We start from the raw sequence: 20,414 nt of genomic DNA, 5'->3' as shown, positions 1-20,414 counted from the left end.
ACTATCCTTTTAAGTGATTGTTTCTGCTATTACATGAAATTATGTTACTGTGAAATCTGAACTAATTCACATGAAATCTTATATGAATCAAAAACCAATGAATGGTAGTTAATAACATTTGTTACAACTTTTGAAATTTTTCTTTTTAACAATATTTCTGTTAAAATATTATTTTAAATATTATGTTTTAATGACATCAATGTCTAACTCCTTTACTTCTCTGTGTTGTACTTTAGAACTACAGAAAGTAAGTTTGTTTCTTAGAATATAAATACATCTAGTTATCTTTCCAAATCTTGGAGATTCCTAGAACTCTTTTCTGAACTAATAATGGTGCCATAATGTTTCATTTAACAGCGGAAACATAGGAGAATAACATTCTTTAATAACTTGGAATTTTAAATTAGATTCTGAATGTTTATTAAAGCTATTAATAGTCAATGAATAAATACTCTGTGTAGAGTCCTATACTCAAAGAGTGAACCAATGGTTGAGGAAAAGAAAGAAACTTGAGTGTTAAATGCCTGCTAAGTGAAAGGGATAGTCAATTCCAAACAGGGAAATAATCATTTCCAGATGGAGATGGTGAGAGGATTCAAGGAGGGTGTGAGATATCTGTTGGCCGTTGGAGGGTATACAGATTTGGAGAAGAGTAAGCAAGTTGTTTCACATGAGAGAGACCGATGCATCAGAGACTAGAAAATGCACAAATTGTACAGAGGACACAAAGTTAGTGTAGGAGAGTAGTAGGAATCACAGCTTGAAAGTTAGGATAAACCAGATTTTGGAAGACTAAACCAAATTAAGGCCTTACCCTGTAGTTAGAAGAGCTGTTCTAAGTGTTTGAGATAGGGAATGAAATGGTGAAGTAATGCTTCAGGAAGCTAAAACACTGTTAGTAAATGGTATCCGGATAGATGGAAAAGGGAGTGGTTGAAGATAGAACAATTGATTAGAAAACTCTTTCACATGCCTAAAAAACAATGAGAAAAGTCTAATATGCAGTAGTGGGTACAGTAATGGAAAGAAAAAAACACTGGGAAGAAGAATCAATATAATATTGAGATATTAGATGTGGGAAGTGAGGGATACCTTAAGATGACCTATTCTGGTTTTGTGTATGATTTAGGACCTGAATGCAGGGAGAACGGTTGCATAGCATGATTGTATATGAGACATCTGGCGAATCAATTGGTTTGGGGTTAGGGTGAAAAAATAGTTTTTGTTTTAGGTGAATTGCTCTTGAGGTAATGGCATGTCCTTTAATAAGCAATTGAAAGTGCAGGACTTGATTTTATAAGAGAGATAGAGAGAGGGGTAGGGAGGAAAGGGGATAGAGGGAGAGGGAGAAGAAAGTAAAAGATCACAACTAGTAATAAAGATTTTGGGATCATCTGTATGAAAGTAATAGTTGAAGAATTAAGTTGGGGAGGTATATAAGATCACCGAAGGGCTTAGGAGTAGAAGAACAAATATCTTAGATATAACCTGTAGGACAGACTCACACTTAGGTGATGAAAGACAGAGAGAAGGCAGTGAAGGAGACAGAAAAAAAAAAGCAGAGAAGAGAATCAGAATATGGTGAAATGACAGAAGTAAAAAAAGTAAAGTTTTAAGAATGGTGGTGGTTGGCAGTATCTAATGCAACAGAGAGGCAATGAAGAAAAATACATTGATTTTGACAACTAGGAGTCTTTGGAGCCAATTAAGAATAATTTTCATAAAGCAGAAATAGCAGAGCCAGATTGAGAAATACAGAGGGAGTGGCGCTTTTAAAGTGGAGGCAGCAGTATGTATAGTCCATTTAAATAATTTGACTTGTGAAGAAAGGAAAAAAAAGTACTAGCAAGACAAGTCCCAGGGCCTTTCTCACCCCATGGGCTTGCCCCAGGGAGATCCAATGTTTGTCATATAGAATTTCCAAGTATATGTCAATACCTTCCAGAGTTATATCTCAACCCTAGACTTTGGTCCCTCACTCCCATTTATCAGTAACCACTTGGATATCAAATAGACCCTTCAACATCTAAAAGTAAACTCATGATCTACCCTACCTCCACCAACTACAAAAACAAAACAAAATAGAAATAAACTGAAATGAAAAACCAGATCCTCTTCCAGTGTTTTGTATTTGAGTAAATGACATGATAACGCTGCCCAGCTATTCATGCTAGAACCTTGGGGTTATTTTCAATACCCTCTTCTCTTTGTTCCTTTCACCTAACCTATCATCAAATCTTGTGGACATATTTGTCTGCATGTCCACTGTCTGCCCTCCTGGAAGCCACTATCAGCCTCTGATATCACTACCTGGACTACTTTCTAAGTAGTCCCCTTGCATCTGCTCTTACTACCCATAGCAGCCAGGATGATTCTTAAAATCTGCAAATCTGATTGCTGTAACTCTTTTGTTTAACACCTTCCAATGGCCTCTTGTTTTCTTTAAGCCAAGCAACTTTGTTAGAATGGAGCAACTAACTCTATGGGGGAATTAGGAAAAGCTCGCTAAGAAATTGTCATATGAATTGTCCATAAGAGTTTGCAAGTGAAGAATAGTGTTAGGGCAGACTAGGGGGTGAGGGTGACAGAGATCATTCCAGGTTGGGCAATATCATGTGCCAAGGTAGGAAGTCAGGTGCTCAGAAAAGGAGAATAAGTTCTGGGTATTTTCAGATGTCAGGAGGTAAGGGGTAGCTATTTGAAGCTGAAGTGTGAAAACCTCTTTGTGTTTGGGTTTTATGAAGGTTTTAAAACAAGGGATTATGTAAAGAGCCAGGTTTTTCTTTTTGCTGGATAACCGTATAGTAGAGGGAAAGTAGACTGGAATGCTTGAAGGGCAGAGAGCAGGGAGAGCAGTTCAGAGCCTGTTGCAATGACCCAAGAAAGGTGACAGAATCCTAGGCAAAGTCCATGGTGCTGGAGAGGAGGGAGTCAGGACAATTTAAAGCTGGATCAGCACAAGTAGTGCAACATTTGAGGGTATGTCTCCTTGAATGTTGTTATTGTGAGTAGGTTTATATGCAAAGCCGGGGTCTGTATGTTATTCTGTGATCCAAGTTTGTAGAGTCTATTATTTTTGTGATATGTACAATGTCCCGGAAGCAAATTTAACGATCAGTTTGTCCTGATTAATTAAGCCCAGTAAATACATTTTTAAGAATTCAGACACCTGGGTTCTCCTCTATAAGGTTTTCTGATCTTGGTGAAGTCATATAGCTAGTCTGGGGCTTAAAGCCCTCATTTGTAAAACGTGGTGTTGACATTAGGTGATCTCTGAGGTTCCCTTCCAGTTCCTTGATTCCACTGTCAATTTCTAGGGTTTCTCTAATTTAGTTGATTGATTTGAATCTTACCAGCAGGGAGCAGACTCCTCCACAGTTTCTTGAGGGCATAGCTACCTCCTTAAAGGACTGATGGTCTGGCGGGTATTCTGAGTAGCATTCCTAGACCCACCTTATCTTGGAAAACGCATTACGTTTACAGTCTTTTTAGGGTACTTCTCCAATCTCCAACAGCTTGGTATTAAGAAAAAAAATCTTTGAGTTAAAGAAAGCTGTGTGTGATGAATTAATTATTTTACTTGGTATGTTTTCTTCTCTACCCAGCCCTGCCTCTACCAGGAGAAGTTTACATGTAGATTCATTGTCAAATCTTTCTAAACTTTGGATTTCAAGACGTTTTGTAGACTAATGACTCTTTCTATATTTTTAAGTATAATCAATTTGTAGAAGATTAGAGATATATAATTTAACTTAACAAATCTTAAGCTTCTACCAGGTATTGTGGAGAGGAAGAAGAATGGGGAAAAGAATGTACGAAGATAAATAAGGTACAATTTCGGCTTTTAAGGAAGTATATTGTTTAATAGGGGAGACTGGAGTATAAACAACTACTTCATGTTGTACATGAAAAGGGTAGTATAAGCAGAAAGAAGCACTGAGAATACGATGAGTACAATTCTGTACTCACAGTTGCAAATTCGAATAATTGTCTTCTGGTATGTAGCATTCCTAAGTTCTGCCTGGACAGGTAAATGTTAATGAGTGTCACTCAGGTCTTGGGTGTAAAGTAATTGATCTGCCTGTCCTTGGCAAATGTATACAAAGGGTTTTACTCTATCTCATTAGCCAACTTAGATATAGCATATTGTTCATGCAAGAGCTGCACAAAGGACTTACTGAAAATGGTTGATTGGTTATAAATAGACCTTGTTGAAATTTTTGGCAGGGTCGAGATGAAAGCTTTTATGAAGTTATGACACTGTGGCAGCATATTGTCAACTGTTGCAGTAGTAGTCAAATCATTAGAAAATCACATCAACAGAGTTAGGGTACTCCTTAGCAGACAGGCATGCTGGCATAAACAAGTTATCAAGCTGCAGACTAAACTGAAGATCTATAAAAGAATGATGCTTTACACACATTCTGTGGGTATTGCATTTGCTATGTACATCATATCTGATTTCTGGATGAGTCTCATTTTTAGATTTTCTGTGTTGAATTTAACAAAAAAGTGACAAGAGTAGATATCTAAATATAGGGCATTTATGTCATTCAAAGTGCTTGCTAAAGTGTTCTTGTTCATTGTCACTCATCTGAAAGATCACTATGTTTTCTAGGGCTGAAAGGTGTTCTTTCCTGTTTGTCTTTGTACATTTTTTCTACTTAACACATCAGATGACAGAAATCAGAACACTGAGGATAAGTAATTGTAGGTGCTTTGAATAAACGTTCAGGTTTAAAGAGTGTAAGAAAGCTAATAAGCCAGGAAGTATTTTTGGACTGGAGTGGGTTGGGATATAAACTTCAGCTAATTATGAAAGCCTTTGAAAAGTTTGATTGTTTAATATAGGGATAAATCTGTCAAAACTGTGATAAAAGTTCTGATCCTACAGTAATGTCACCAGGTTTTGAGTAGGAGCAATCCTGCAAATAACTCTCAAGATGTGTAACCGGCATGAGGCCATGGAAAATCTAAGCCACCCAAAAGGTATGTTTGCATTGGCTCTAAGCCTCCATACTTTGGCCCCAGTGACTCTGTGTGTTAAGGCATTGTGTTTAAAGAACCCTTGTTAAGATGAACTATATTATCTGGCAGGTGAAACACATTAATAATATTAGCTAACATTCAAGTGCTTAATTTGTGCCTGGCATTGTGCTAAGCATGCTATTTTGGTTATCTTAGTCAATATTGAGAATAATCTTATAAGGTTGATACTATTGTATTTAGTCACTTGTAAGGTGTACATTTATTTTCACATTTTAACACTCTGAAATTGGGATACATCTTAAAATCAGTAGCATCTTATAAGCATAATTAAGAACATTCTCTTTTTTCCTAGCAGCATGTAAAGTCATTGTGAAACTGACAGTAGAAGGCATTATGGATTAGATGAAATAGAACATTAGCCACAATCCCCCTTTATCCAGTCTTACCTAAAAGGGAACTGAAACATGAAGTTAAGTAAGTTGTTCAAGATCACAGAACAGGTGAGTATTTGAGCTAGGATTCCACAGCACTGTCTAGCTCAATCCAAGACCAGTGCTTACAACCAGCATGCTATGCTGCCTGCTGGTAATCTAGCAGAATTGGTGTATCTGAATGGCCATCCTCAGAGAGGAGCAAACATCAGAGAAGAGAGCTGTGAGGAATGAGAACTTGCAAGGACCAGAGTGGACCGTAGAGTGAAGGGGCACAGTAGGGGACCCTTGGCAGCCAGAATAATCATGAATGAAATGAACCCTGTAAGGACAGAAAAGCTACAGGAATGTCAGGAAGCCCAGAAGGTGAAGGCCATCCACTTCACTATTTTGTCCAGGGCCACACTACATGTGGAAGATCTTCCAAGTGGGATGCAGCAAGAAAATCCTTCTGTAGCAGGGGGAGTTATTTATATATAGCTATCATCTAAATCTGTTTATCTGTATCTGTACATATACGTATATCTTGATCTACATGTATTGATAGAAATTTGTATTGTGGCTTTTCAAAGGGAACATTGCACTATTAACAAACATTTTCTTACCCTACAGTTTGATCTTAAAACTATGTGTTATGCTTTGTTTTTCTATTTACTTATTTTATTTTTCACAGTGCTTAGCAATGTTCCATGCAAACAAAAGGCCGAACATTTATTGAGTAAATGAGTAATAGCTTTCTCTCTTACCTCAAATGCTACACGGTATCTTGGAAGCATATTTGGGTTTAGAAGGATGCTTTAGTAGGGGTGGGGAACCTCTTAAAGAGCTTTATCAGCTGCAGAAATAACAAAGAGTACTACAGTTCCTATTCATGCTTGTCAAGAAGTGAGATGGGTAAATTAAAGCCAGTCAGGATCTAAGAGCCCTGCTGCTCTGTCTCTATTAGTAAAGATGAGCCAAGGAAAAGACAAGCCAGTGAAAATACTCTGTCATTACTCCCTGTCAGCTCCGGTGACCATTCGCACAAACATGACACAGACCAACACACACACACACACACACACACACACACACACACACACACACACACACAAGTTTTTGTATTTTCTTTTGCTTGTGTCTAGTCAGCTCAAATGGGTTGACTCGTGTTCTGGGTCATATGGCCAAACCAGACTCTTTGGCTCAGCTCTACCTGCAAACTTCCTGGCCTGCTTGGGTATAGTGAAGCGGTTTGAGTTTCTGAGAACAAATAATTAGGCTCTAGAAGAAGGCCAGGGTTATACAAAACTCATTCGTTTCTGCCTCTGTGGGTTCTGTGACCCTGTGAAAAGGAAAACAAAGTTAGATAAGGTCAGTGCTCAGCTACAGGGGCTTCGTGATATTTTTCCTCTGAGTGTATCAAAACATTTATTTAATTGTTGTTCTGGACTTGAGAAGCTTAGGGATTAATATTTTAAAATTATGTCTCCTTTTAAGCAACACAATATGATATATTAGACTCAGAATTAGTGTTGCTGTCTGCCAGAAAGCTCACCTTGTCTTTTGTGTTTATTCTCACCCTTTGGCCTTCCAAGCTAATGAAGGTTTAAACTAGGCATAAGGCCATCACCAGGTCAAAGAGGCTGTGAATAAGATATTTACTTATTTTATCTTACTCCATCATTGTTCTACATATTTTTATTGATTTATCTTTTTATTCCATGAAAACAGTGGAGACTGGGGGAGATCACTGTTAACAATACTGACTGAAGCACTGATCCTATCAAGTGAATTTTGGTGACCAGTGAGCAATAATTGGGCCAAATATAAACCTTTTTTTCTCTGCAGTTCATGGGGATAGCATTTAAACCAATTACCAATTTTTAAGTGGTTTTAAAATGTAGCAAAACATAAATCATACTTTGTAGGTATTTTTCCTTTATCAGAGACATAGCATCCAGAAATTCTTCCCTACTAATCATATTTAGGCCCTTTCCAAATTTTGAATCACTTTAACAATAATTGTTTATTAACATATACCTACTCAAATAACTTCAGTGAACTACTTGCATGTCTATTTACCCACACGCAACTACTAGTATTATTTTTGTACAAATTATAGACATTTAACTTCATAAGAAAAGCACAGCCTTGTCTGTTAACCTTGAGGTAGGTAGGGAAGAAGGTGGGAAGTACTTTTCTCATACGCAAGCTCAGAACTCATGTCCACAGGAAATAAAACAAACCACCTTCCCAAATGGTGGGGTCTTTCATTTCCGGAGGGGAAGCAGGGCAGGGAGTTGTGGTCACCGCAGTGAGCTGACTTTTAGTTTCCAATCTCATTTATCAGATGGTATTTTAGAACTCAACAATGATCAGTATCACCTATGAGCCATGAATAGAATATTGAAAGTTATTTTGAGCAATGAGAGAAGAAGAGAGATGATAATAGGAGTTAACTGCTCATATTATGGAATAGGGAGATGAGATTAGAGGAGAGTGGTGGGAAGTTGTTTTAAAACCAATACTTGTGTTTTAGGCCGAAGAACTGGAAGATGTGTTTTATCTTTAATTACATCTTCACTCTTTGCCTTTTCAAGCTCCTGGCAAAGGCTCCACTACCTTTAGAGGTTCTGGTTATCCTACTAATTTGAGCCTTTTCTCATTCTTTTAGTTTTGAAAGTATCAATTGTTTTTCAGTCTAGCACATTCTGGAACTTGGTACTGAAAATAAAGAGAAAGAAGGTGAGAAAGCATCAGATTTGGAAAGTTTGGAAGTAGACACTGGGCATTTCTTCATGGTACAAGCATAATGTTACAACTCTTCAATGGTGATTTAGTAACTGTTGAATTTTTGACTTCCAAGTGCTTATTCTGCTTTTTTTCTTTGGAATGCCAGAGAGTTTTGCCTGAGTCCTTCAATAATTGACTTGGTCTCATCCCCACAACACAATGTAATCATCAATTGGGACTTGTACTTTGCACTGTAATGCTGAAAATTTACAATTTGGCAAAGAACAGAAGGGCAATTCCATTGGAACTGCACCAACGTAGGTCATCAGCCACATGAAGATAGCCAGATCTTCCACCAGAAACAGACACTTGATGAATTTTAGGACTCTGATGATGGGGTAACTTTCATAATTTTGGAAAGCTTCTGAAAATAGTTTCACTGCATGGCCCTCTTTTGATTTCTGTACTGTTTGCACGACAAACTTGCAGACCCTGAAGCTTATGGTGACAAAGTAGAAAACCAAGATGATGGAAGAAGTCACAGTGATGCTGCTGAAATCTCTAGGAAAGGTAGCTCTGTCAGTGTGGGGCAAAAGACACTTGGCTTTCTTCACGTCCTGCTGAACCGTCAGATGGTGTGGTGGACAGGAGGCTGCAGAGCAGGGTCCCAGGCAACCCCCTCCCACACCTCCTTCCTTCTGTCACTGGGTGTGGAGGTGGGCCCCGGTCAAGAGGAGGTAGATGGAACCGAGTGGTCTCTAGTGGCTTTACCATGGGCTTTTCAGGCAAGGACAGGGAAGAGAGAGGGCAAATAATTGCACTATTGGCTCTCCCAAGTCCTTTTAATCCTTCTGCTTCATGCTTGGACTCTGAATGTTAGTGCTGTTTGGGTATGTGGCCTTCTGGACTCGCTATTATTTTATAGGCTAACTGGAACATTTCTTGTGTAATATTTCACGTAAAAATCCCTTCTGCCTTTGCTTTTTTCCCCCACTGAAAGTGTTCTCTAATTGTTTTCTTTTGTCCCTCTGCCCCTGCCCTAATCCCATTCCCCCGAGGTAGCCTCTGGTAATGTTCTGATATATAGCCTTTCAGACTTCCTGAGTTATTTTATATGCTAACTGGAATCATAGGCTGTTTTCACTGGAAGAGATCTTGGTGATCATCTTTCCATCTCTCCACGCCCTTTTCCACTGTCCCCACATTGCAGGCTTCTGGAAGATACACAGACAGGCTAAATGTAATTGACAGTTGGTAACTGACAAAACTGGGACTAGAACCCACATCTCTTTTACGCCTAGTTAAATGACCATTCTACTGCATCCCACAATTTATTTCCTTAGTTTGTTTCATGCCCTAAAGAAGTAGTTTCTATAAAATGGATTTAAGTGATTTGTAGCTAGATTTAGTTTATGAGGTGACCATTCATTTCCAGAAGGATAACCAGCAAACAAACAAGCAATCTTCTGACCAAATAGAAATGGCTGTAGTTCATCTTTTGGCCTCAGTGACTGGCCCACAGGCCCAGTGCTCTGCTGTACTGGAGCAGCTTTCTTACACTAAGATTGGATACATCTATCACACAGACAGTTTTGCCTCTTTTTTTCTTACTGGTTATAAGCACAGCCCTCCCTGCTTTCTCTTCAAGTGCTTCTAGACAGATGGAGCTTAAACTAGCCAGACCATTCGAGGGGCTCATTTTCTGGGTATCTTCTAGATGTTCCCTATAAGCACCTGGACTCTCCCCTGATAGTGGGACATCACTGTTTTTGACTCATCATCTTTTGACTCATGAATCCTCAACTGAAACTTGGAGCTTTGATGGGAAACTCTGACCTTCCTTAAACTTCTAATCTTGCCTTCTTTCTTTACAATTTTAAACACACCCTTCTCCAGACCTTCTGCATTCAATTTGAGAACACACCATACATCCTCTTTCATAGATAGAAAATGTGTGCTCTCACAAAGGAACACTATTCCAAACCTTGGGGTCTCATTCTACCTCTACCCCAACCACTCAGAACGTCTCACTTGCCTGGCCCACCTGGAAGTCCAAGGATCACTCTTCTCCACACCAGGCCCAGATCTTTGGTTTTTGTTCTGGGTCCATTATGTCTTCAGAGTTATAATAAACATGCTTACTTTAACTATAGTGAGATCTCTGACACAGACAGCATTCGTAGTGATTTTTGGATAAGGAAGTTTCTTTTTGCCAAGGATAGAAACTGAGCAAACTTCAGTTCTGAAGGAAGAACATGCCAGGGAGTGGGTGCCAAAGAGGCCCCCTCTGCAAATACATTGTGGAGTTAGCAGAGGACAAGTGAGTTCTTCTGAGTTTGATGGTGGGGATTGGGGATTGTCGCCTGGGGATCTCTCTCACAAAAGCCTCTGCCTGGTGGTGTTTTCCTTTGTGCGTGCTTGTGCGTGGGTTGTGGGGGATGTTAAACAAGCATCATTTTGTTTCATATGATTGTAGAATAATGCTTTCATGTTTACCTTTCATAGCCGCTTTAAAGAGGGAATCTGTTTTACAACTGGGACTGCTGCTATGACCAGTTCTGTAGCATTGCTACACTTCAGGCAATGCCTCTGAGACCTTAATCACTAACAGATGCTGCCCTGCATCAAGAATTTCCCTCTCTGACTACTCAGCCTGAGCAATGAGCTGCCTAACTTGGATCCTACTGGCTTCTTGAAAAACTCCACAGGCTGCCTAGCACACTGGTAACATGCAGAAGATTGATATTTTCCAGGCCCAAGCAGGACTTTGAAATAATACCTAGCAGTTGTAGAGAGCTATTTATTTTCCCCTCCTCCCACAAGTGTTTTCACATACATGATCTCATTTTATCCTTCAAATAGTCCTTGGAGTTAAGTAGGGAAAGCAGTATTTTCCCCTAGGAGCCTGAGGTCCAGAGATGTTAAGTAACTTGCTCAAGGTTACGCAATTAGCCTTGACTCCTAGTCTGGTATTCTTTCCGCCAAAACAACACTAGTATTTACTTTGTCCTGGGTCAAAGTTGTCCAACATCTATTCAGGTGCTATATGGAATCCAAACTGTCATTCTTACAGTTTGCATTTAAATTAAATTTGTAACAGCCTTTAGTAGTTTTTTTTTTCCCCCCTAGTTCTTAAATTATAAGTCTAAGGCAGTGGTCTTGTGTACCTAAAAGTTATTTGGGGAGCTTTTTCAGTAGATCAAAGGTGGAGCCCCAAATTCAACATGAAAAAAAATACCCATGTGATTCTGAATCACACACTCTATGTAAACACTGTTCTAAGAGCTAAAGTAAACAAGGCACTCAGGGTGTCTGAGCCTCAGTTTCCTCACTCAAAAATAAAGGAAAACAAGACTAAAATTTATTATTAAATTATCTCCAGAAATGAAAATGGATTCTAATCTAAACTTAGCAGATTGCATCGAAATTCCTCTTATGGAAGAAACAGTATTAGCAAAAATATGAGATAGAATATGAAACCTCCAAGGTCTGGGTTTTCTGAAGAGGAAGGAGAGTAAGAATAGAGAGAAAACATGAAGTTAGATGCTAGGTGAGTTGAGGGCTGACAGAGGAATCCCCAGTGGTGAGATGGCCAGAGGGGCTCTGGAGCAGAGGAATGGTTGATAAGGAGTTTGAAGATGTTTGCTCTGTGGTACAGGTTATGATCCTTCCCTGTGATCCCTATATATTCAGTAAAGTCTCTATTTTGTGTGAATGGAGGCTTTTCTACGGGAATTACTGAAGAGGCTGTGTTTTAATTGTGGACTGACAAAGCAGAACTGAGCAGAAGAGATGATAACAACACGAAGCTCAGGCATTTACAGAAGTCTTGGGGAGAACTTTGGATTTGTCCACAATTGAAGGCTTAAACCCTTTCACCTCATTATCCGTGGAATAGTTGTGATCAGGTAACATCTGGGTGCATATATGATAGTGAACAGGAAGACATTGTAGAAAATATTATTTTTTTAAATCTCTAGAATGTGATTAAGATCTCATAAGGACGGTGTACATCAAGAAAGTGAATGTGAACAAGGACTTCTGCATTAGAGTTGGTGAAAGATTAAGAACTTTGAGATGAAGTTCCAGCTTTGGCCTAGTTTGCAGAATGCTTTTAACTAAGTTCTAGCACCTTCATTCCCTTTACTATGTGGTATGTCATGATAGTTCCCATGGACTGTTGATGCTTTTAATCTATCAGCCAGAGCCAAAAAATTGGAAATTTTCTATATCTGGAAATATTTACCTTTAGATCTTGAGAAAGAGTTCTTGTCCTAAAGGAGCAGAGGATTGGGAGGTGCAAGGCAAAGGGCTATAGCACCAAGGTATTGATTTCCAATTCACCAAAGAACAGACATTTTACATGAATGTAAGGAGCAAAAAATGTCCTCTGCAGAGAAGTGTGAGCCCAGATATGTAGCTTAAAAATAAGGCCGTGTCCTCATCTGTGGCATGGATACTAGAGAGTCCTAATGTGTTCACAGCTTAGGGGATGAGACAACAAGTTCTGACGGGAATGTTTATGTTGAATTGTTTCAATCCTCTCAGTAAAGAAAGGGAATTAGCATCATCTACTGAAGAATAAGGGTTAGGATTCTAGAAGTTTGTGGGATTTACAAGAGAGATCTGGACTAGATCTGGGAGAAGCAAGCTAGGGAGGCTTATTATATATTAATGACAAGACTGCCTATGGATAGGCTAGGGCTGAAGAACCCCTACACAGTCTTACATAAATTTCTCAAATAAAGGCTCCTCCTTCCACCTTCTTACTACCAGCAAAACCCAGATCCCTTGGAGAATACTGCGTAAGTGGGCTTCTCATGTTCCCCTTCACTTAGCATCATGGGACCAGGAGGAGCAAGTAGAGAAAAGCCCAGTATTCTGGCTGTCCCTTAATCATTTATTCTCATAATCAGCAAATTGTCGAGCAGCTATTAGTCTAGGTGCTCTGCGTTAGGTGGTGGGAATGAAACCGCGAACAACACAGAGAGAGTCTGTCTTGTGGAACTATCTGGTCATTATTTTAACTCCTTGGTGAAAAATACCTCTTTTGAAACTTAGGCCATACGTAAAAATTCTCTTTCTTGTTGCTGTCGTTTACCAAATTACCCATTTGTTGAAGGTTTGGATGCCTGTCCTTTGAATCTAGGTTATCGTGTGAGGAAAGGTGAACATTCTTTGAGCTGTCTCTCTACTTTTCAGGTACTGATTATCCATGTTCTAAATATTTTTTGTTTTGTGCACCATTTCATACAACTGAAAAGATTTGTCGGATATCACAATCATGCTCTGGGACAGCTTAACCTGTTCAATGAATTTAACAATGAATGTAATGCCCACGTGCTTGATTTGATCCTTGCCTCAAGGCTGAATTTTAATCAGCATTTGTTGCTTACTTTTATATTTTACTCTGTGGGATGGAAAAGCTGCTTTCTTTAATCCTGTAAGGCCCCAGATTCCTGGACTTATTCCCTTTTATTCTTGTTTGTACATTGGCCAATTCTTTTCTGAGCTCACCTCTTTCTTGAACTACCTTGCTGCGGTAGTTTAGTTAGGGGCACTGATGTAGCAAAGTACTACAAACTGGATGATGTAGACAACAAAAATGTACTGACTCACAGTTCTGGAGGCTACAAGTCAAAGATTAAGTTGTTGGCAGGGCTGGCTCCTTCTGAGGGCTGTGAGGACAATCTGTTCCATGCCTCTTTCCCAGCTTCTGGTGCTCGGTTGGCTCTTCTTGCTGTTCTTGGCTTGGAGATGTATCACCCAGTCTCTCCATCTCCATATGGTGTTCTCCCTGTGTATATGTCTCTTTGTCCACATTTCTCCCTTTTTATTTTGATGCAATTATATTGGATTATGGTTCACCCTAATGGCTTCATTTGAACGCAATTACCTGTATCTCCATAGAAAGTCATATTCTGGGGTACTGGGGTTAGGACTTCAACATATCATGTTTGGGGGTGGAAGGAGGGACACAATTTAACCCACAACACTTGCCAAACACACCAAGAGCAACTAAGACATCCTACTCACTTTCCATTTTCTCATGTTTTTTCCTAGGGCTACAAGTTCATGTAGTGCATGATTTGTCTAACAAGTTGTTACAAGCAATAGTGTTACCAAATGTTAGTAAATAGTTTTAATCTCTTACACATTTTATCACCACCCAAAGACAGGTTTCTAAGCCAATACCATATTTTCTTTCATATTCCAATCTGTGATTCTGGCGACACAGATTGGTACAATATTCACAATAGTTGCCTATGGAGGCCAGAGGAACATTTGCAATATCAGACACCTCATATTACTCTTAAATTTGTAAACAGGTCCATTTGTGCACTTGCCATTTCCCTGCAGATGTCAGAGGAGGCCCTTTCTCCATGTCCCCAATTCTCAATGCTTTCTTCACTATATGAATCCCTTTCTAATTCATTTGGTCCCAACAGATTAGGTCACTTATGGCTCCTTTTTTTTTTCTATATTTATCCTCGACCCACAATCTATCCCTTGAGTACACCTCTCCCCTTTACCCTCAGTAGTGTTTCCTCCTATTATTTTGTTCTATTGGCCCTAAAAAATGTCAGAACCAAACTATATCCAATCATTCCAGTCCCCCTCTGATACTAGCACAATAAGCCCTTATGTAGGAAACTAAGAGTCCTTACAACTTCATGGTGTCTAATCCAACCATGTTCTCAACACTGCTAGTGAATCCTCCAGGCATTTTCTCTCTTCCATTATCCCTCCCATATGCACACAGGACTCCTCTTAAAATATAATCTTGTATTTCTAAACTCTACCACACCAAAAAAATAAATAAATAAAATCCAGTGAGTAACTTCACAACATTTACTGTCAGCTACAACATTCTTTCCACATGTACCCATTTGTTCCCTTCTCCCTTTTGCTTTAATACCTGCCTCTTGTTCAATTTCATCCTTTGCCAATGTGTTCTATCTCTTCCACCTCTTCAGCAGCCTTACTCTCCAATATCCTCTTTATCCTTGATTTTTAACTCTCATTCTTGACTGCCTCTTTCACCTGAGAGTACTAGTTTGTTTTAAGTTTGTCTCTATCTTTAAAATCATCCTTGGACCTCTTTGTAAATATCGTCATAATGTTTTTCTTATGAACTGCTTTCCCTGTTCCCTTCTCCCCTACACTAAAACTCACAAGACAGTCTTTGGAGACCTTTGCTTTCTGAGGATTGATAAATCTCACAGTTAAGAATAAAAGACACCCGGCATCTCATATTTTAAGTTCAGAGAACCATAAGGTTGGGACCATCTCTTACTTGGTAAAACACCACTGTATCAGTAACAGACTGTCATGTTAGGATGTAAAATGATTAAGATATCACATTTGGAATATCAGACAGTTCATACGGTGTTCAACATAACTTTGTGTCTAGCGTGATGCCTTTCTTAACACCAACATTCAGGGATTCACATTCCATTTGTTGACACTTCTTGAAATTTTCAAACTATCCCTTATTTTGACAGTCGTTCAGTTGCATTTGAAATACAAACTGAGACTTTTCCAGCTTATTTTGGTAAAAATGTATTGTGTTTTCATGAAGCAAATATTAAATATTCCTATATAAACTTTGACTGGAAAGTGTTTTATCAGGAGATTCACACATCAAGAAGTTTGGTTATTAAAATTTAAATGATGTTTTGTCAGGAACATATTAACTAGGGAGACATTCTGTGGAGCGTCTTAGAACAGTTTCATTGTTACTACTAGCTGTATAGTATTCTATTTGTATATTTGTTCATAATTTTAACTTCTATGTAGCCATTCTCTTTTTGATAGTCATTTAGATTGCTTCCGGTCCTTTTCTGTTATAAACAATTATGCAATTAATGTTTTTGTGTAGGTATCATTTCATGGATGAGCAAGGACACTTGTAGCATAAATACCTACTAGTTTTATTCCTGGTCAGGTCCTTATAAATGTTGCTAATTGATCTTCATGAGATGTACCAATTTACCTGCCTACTAACAATGTGGGAAAGTGGTGGTTTCCCCGCACCTGCATGATGATAGCGTTGGCAAACTTTTTTTTTTTTTCCTAACCTGGAAATTACCTCTGATTGCAGTTCAAATTTGTATTTTATTTGTTTGTTTTTTACTATGAATGAGGCTTAAGATATTTTCATGTTGATTCAATCTGGAAGTGTCTGAAAATTACCTGGGATGTTTAAATACTTTAAACTGAATGTAATATTGAAATGATCGCATTTGACCCTACCATCCTGCTTCTTGTATTCTATTTGTCCCATCTATTCCCTTTGTTACTTTTTCCTCTTTTCCTGACTTCTTTTTGATTGAACATTTTTTGAATTCTATTATATCTGCATCATTATCTTATTAGCTAAACTCTGTTTTATTACATTAGTTGTTGCTCCAGGGTTTGAAACATGCATCTTTAACTTATGAATTTACTTTCAGGTAATATTAACCATTTCACCTATAATGTAAGAAACAACAGTGTACTTCTGATCACCTCTATTCTTTTGTGTTGTTGTTGTCATATACTTTACATCTACATGCTATAAATTCCACAATACATTATTATAATTTTTGCCTTAAATAGTTTCTTAAAGAAAATTTTTAAAGTGTGACAAAGCTTTAGATTTATCTTTTTTTTTTTTTTTTTTTTTTTTTTTTACCATTTATGTACTCTTCATTCTCCTGCATAGATCCAGGTTTCCATCTGGTATTATTTTTCTTTTGTCTGAAAAAATTTAAAATTCTTTTAATACGGATATCCTGGTGATAAATTCTCTCAACATTTGCATATCTTTAATTAAAATGTTTATTTTGCCTTTATTCTGAAGGATATTTTTACTGGATGTAAAATTCTAGATTGACAGGTTTCTCCCTTTCTTTTGGCAGTTTAAGGATGTTTCATTCTCCTCTGGTTTGCACAGTTATGCATAGTCTTCAGTTATTTGTTTCTCTGTTCATCATGTATTTTTCTTCTGGGTGCCTTTAAGATTTTTTTCTTTATCACCAGTTTTTAGAAATTTATTTCTGATATGCTCAGCTTGCTCCTATCTTTGAAATTGTCTCTAGATCTCAAAGACATTCTTTTCTCACTGTAAGTGTTTTGCTTTGAATACTGAAGCATAGCTACAATAGCTGTTTTAACACTCTTGTGGGCTAGTTCCACCATCTCTGTCATTTCTGAATATCTGTTTTTTAACACTTTTGTTTATGGGTCACATTTTTCTGCTTTGTGGTATGCCCAGTAATTTTGTGTGAAATGCTGGTCATTTTGTGGTTTACATTGTTGAGTGTCTTTATTTTATTGTCTTCCTTTTACTATTAGGCTGTATTTCAACAGATGGTTAGTTGACTTTCAGATCCATTTGATATCTTTGAGGTCCTTCTCAAAACTGGCAGAATGAATCTAGAATAATAATTCTAGGTCTCCAGCTGCTGTTGTTTCATTTCCTTTTGGTTTTCAGCAATTTGTTTCTATTTCCTTTTATGCTCTTTAATTTTTTATTGAATGGCAAAAATTGCAAATGAAAATATTTTAGAGATGATTCGAGGATCTGAATACTATTCCTTCCTTAGAGAAGATTTACAGTTGCTTCTGACAGGCTAGTCTGTTTCAGTCTAGGCTACTCAATGTAGTCTGGAAATGAGCTAGTTTCAAGTATAGATTCCAATGTATGTAAAGGCTAATCCAAAGATATAATCTTTCAGGTGACCTAAGTGGCTGGCATGTTTATTAGAGCTCCTCCTTCTTGACGGGCCTTGAGGTACAATTTTTGTTTCTCTATCATCAGTAAACTGACTAAAGTTTTGCCTTATTTCTTAGGATCTCTTATGGGCTGAATTGTGTCCTTCCAAATTCCTATATTGAGGTCCTAATCTCCAATATCTCAGAATGTGACTGTATTAGGAGAAAAAGCTTTTAAAGGGGGGTAATTTATTAAAATGAGGTCATTATGATGGGCCCTAATCCAATATGACTTATGAGAAGAGGAGATTTCAACAAAGACTTGCACAGAGGGAAGAACATGTGAAGACACAGTCAGAAGACAGCAGTCTACAAGCCAAACAATGAGAGAAGCTGCAGAAGAAACCAATATTGTGATACCTTGATCTTGGACTTCTAGCCTCCAGTATTGTGAGAAAATAAATTTCTGTTGTTTAAGCAACCCAGATGGAGGTACTTTGTTCTGGCAGTCCTAGCAAACTGATACAGGATCCTAGTTGTAACTTTCTGCTTGGCATCTTGTATTCTCAGCTCCATGTTATTTGTGAATTAGCAAATGCCTAGAAGTTAATCACATAGTTAAATGTTGGGTTCATCTTAATACACTTCCATTCCCCTGAATGTTGGATTCTCAAGTCTTGATGGTCTTGTTAAATTCTAGGTTTTTTTCTCCAGTCCTTTGAGGCTACATAAAGTTCTGCTCAGTTTCTCAGCCTCATAGCTATGCCTTTTTGCTTAATTCTCAGATGCTGGTCCCTATACTGATTGTGAATAAGCAAATGCATTCAGAGGGAGAATGGAGCAGAATGTGGGTTTATCTCAGTACACTTCTTGGCTCTTGGATAGCTTTACCTCTCAAAAGCTCTGGCTTCCTTGATAGTTTCAAATGCTTTCAAACAGATGTTGTTTTTATTTTATCCAAGTTTTCTAGTTTTTTTCTTTCTTTTTGTAGAGCGTTTTGGTTTGATACAACATGTCTATCAAAGCTGTAAGTGGAATTACTTTTATATTAATCTCGAACCTAGGCATTTTGTTAAATTGTCTTGTTTGTAATAGCTTTTGATTGGATCTTGTGTTCCTCCAAAATTAATATGCTGAAACCTAATCCCCAGAGTGATGATATTTGAAGGTGTGGGTTTGGGGAAGTGATTATGCCATGAGGGCGGAGTGCGCATGAATGGGATTATTGCATTAATAAAAGATTCCAGAGAGTTCTCTCACCTCTTCTTCCATATGAAGACACAGTGAGAAGACAGCACCTATGAACCTGGAAGTGCGATCTCATAAGATACTAAATCTGCCGGCACCTTGATCTTGGACTTCGAGCCTCCAGAACTGTGAGAAACCAATTTCTGTTGCTTAAAAGCCACCCAATATTCTGTTAGAGCAGCCTGAACTGATTAAGAAAATAAGTAAAATATCTGTGTCTAATAGCACTGATTATTATTGTAAAGTCTGAGGTCAGCCTAATTTTTCCCCTTTGTTTTAGATATGGGAAAGGATGTGATACTGTAGCAAAGTGCAACAACATAAAGTGATTTCAGTAAGACTGAGCATGTTTCTCTGTCTCATACATCAGTCTGGCTGGTCTACATTACCAGAGCAAAGAATACTTTGCTGATTCTTAATCCAGGGAGCAATTTCTTCTATCTTGTTGTTCCACCACCCCCTAGGACATTGTTCTCACCCCCTAGTTTGAAGGTGGGAAACTGGCTCATCTACATTCCAGCTTGCAAAACAGAAAAAGAGGCAAAATTCAGACAAACAGCTTTTCTTTAAATTGCAGATGACTTTGCATACTTTAGTGCATCTCCAATTGTCCAGAACTTATTCATGTAGCCACCCTAACTGCAAAGAAAGTTAGGAAACACAGTGTCTAGTTGGGTGATTATATAGCCAGAGGTAAAAGAAATGTAGGGGAACCAAGTAGGAGTCTGCCATAAACTTGTAGGTTACTTACTCATTTTGCCTGAATGCCCAAAGTTTTTTGTTTTGTTTTCATCTTTGAAGTCCAATACTACCACTAGGATATGTTTTAGTGTTGATCATATTGAAGGACGTTTTGTTTTTAGTTTTTGATATGAATTGCTATTTCAAAGTATAGAGTTAAGTCTTTTAGTTTTCAAAATTATGTCTTCATTTTTTTTCTCTTGTGTTGATCCTTTTCTTGTGTTGAGGGAACGCATGTAATTCACACCTTTCATTTTGCTTGCTTTTCTCAATCCTGTTCTGTTCCTTCTGTTCCTTGGTGTGATTTCAGTGGTGGCCCTTTGTGCTACATAATGTGGCCTTGATTTCTTGGATGAATTAATTTTTTTCTCCTGTTTATTTCTTAAGCCTGCCAACTCATGCTTCATCTCCTCCATTTCTCTGCTTTGAGTTCTTTGATTCATTAGGTGCCTTCTATTCATGACCATATATTTGGTCATGATTTTTATTTGGTCTGTGGCCATTTTTCTGGTGTGTGTTCATCACCTGCCACTTGTTTCTCCGCACATTTATCTTCCTTTTCCTGAAAGTAGCTTTGCATAAATACTTGGTTGG

The 20,414-nt window shown here is 38.1% G+C and overlaps 1 long non-coding RNA gene across 2 annotated transcripts in view; it reads left to right on the top strand.

Moving 5' to 3' along the window:
• The first annotated feature begins 303 nt into the window (after positions 1 to 303).
• The window catches only part of LOC130678956 (uncharacterized), a 38,126-nt gene continuing 18,015 nt past the window's right edge, over positions 304 to 20,414 (top strand). Inside the window, exons 1-2 of one of the 2 annotated variants that reach the window (XR_008991935.1) lie at positions 304 to 4,989; positions 19,110 to 19,207. This is a non-coding gene — a long non-coding RNA (uncharacterized LOC130678956). The remainder of the gene's footprint in view (positions 4,990 to 19,109; positions 19,208 to 20,414) is intronic. The other variant, XR_008991936.1, reaches the window with a different exon arrangement.

This window comes from Manis pentadactyla, chromosome 10 (assembly GCF_030020395.1).
Source record: "Manis pentadactyla isolate mManPen7 chromosome 10, mManPen7.hap1, whole genome shotgun sequence".
NCBI classification, from domain to species: domain Eukaryota; kingdom Metazoa; phylum Chordata; class Mammalia; order Pholidota; family Manidae; genus Manis; species Manis pentadactyla.
This window is presented reverse-complemented; position numbering and strand designations above follow the sequence as displayed.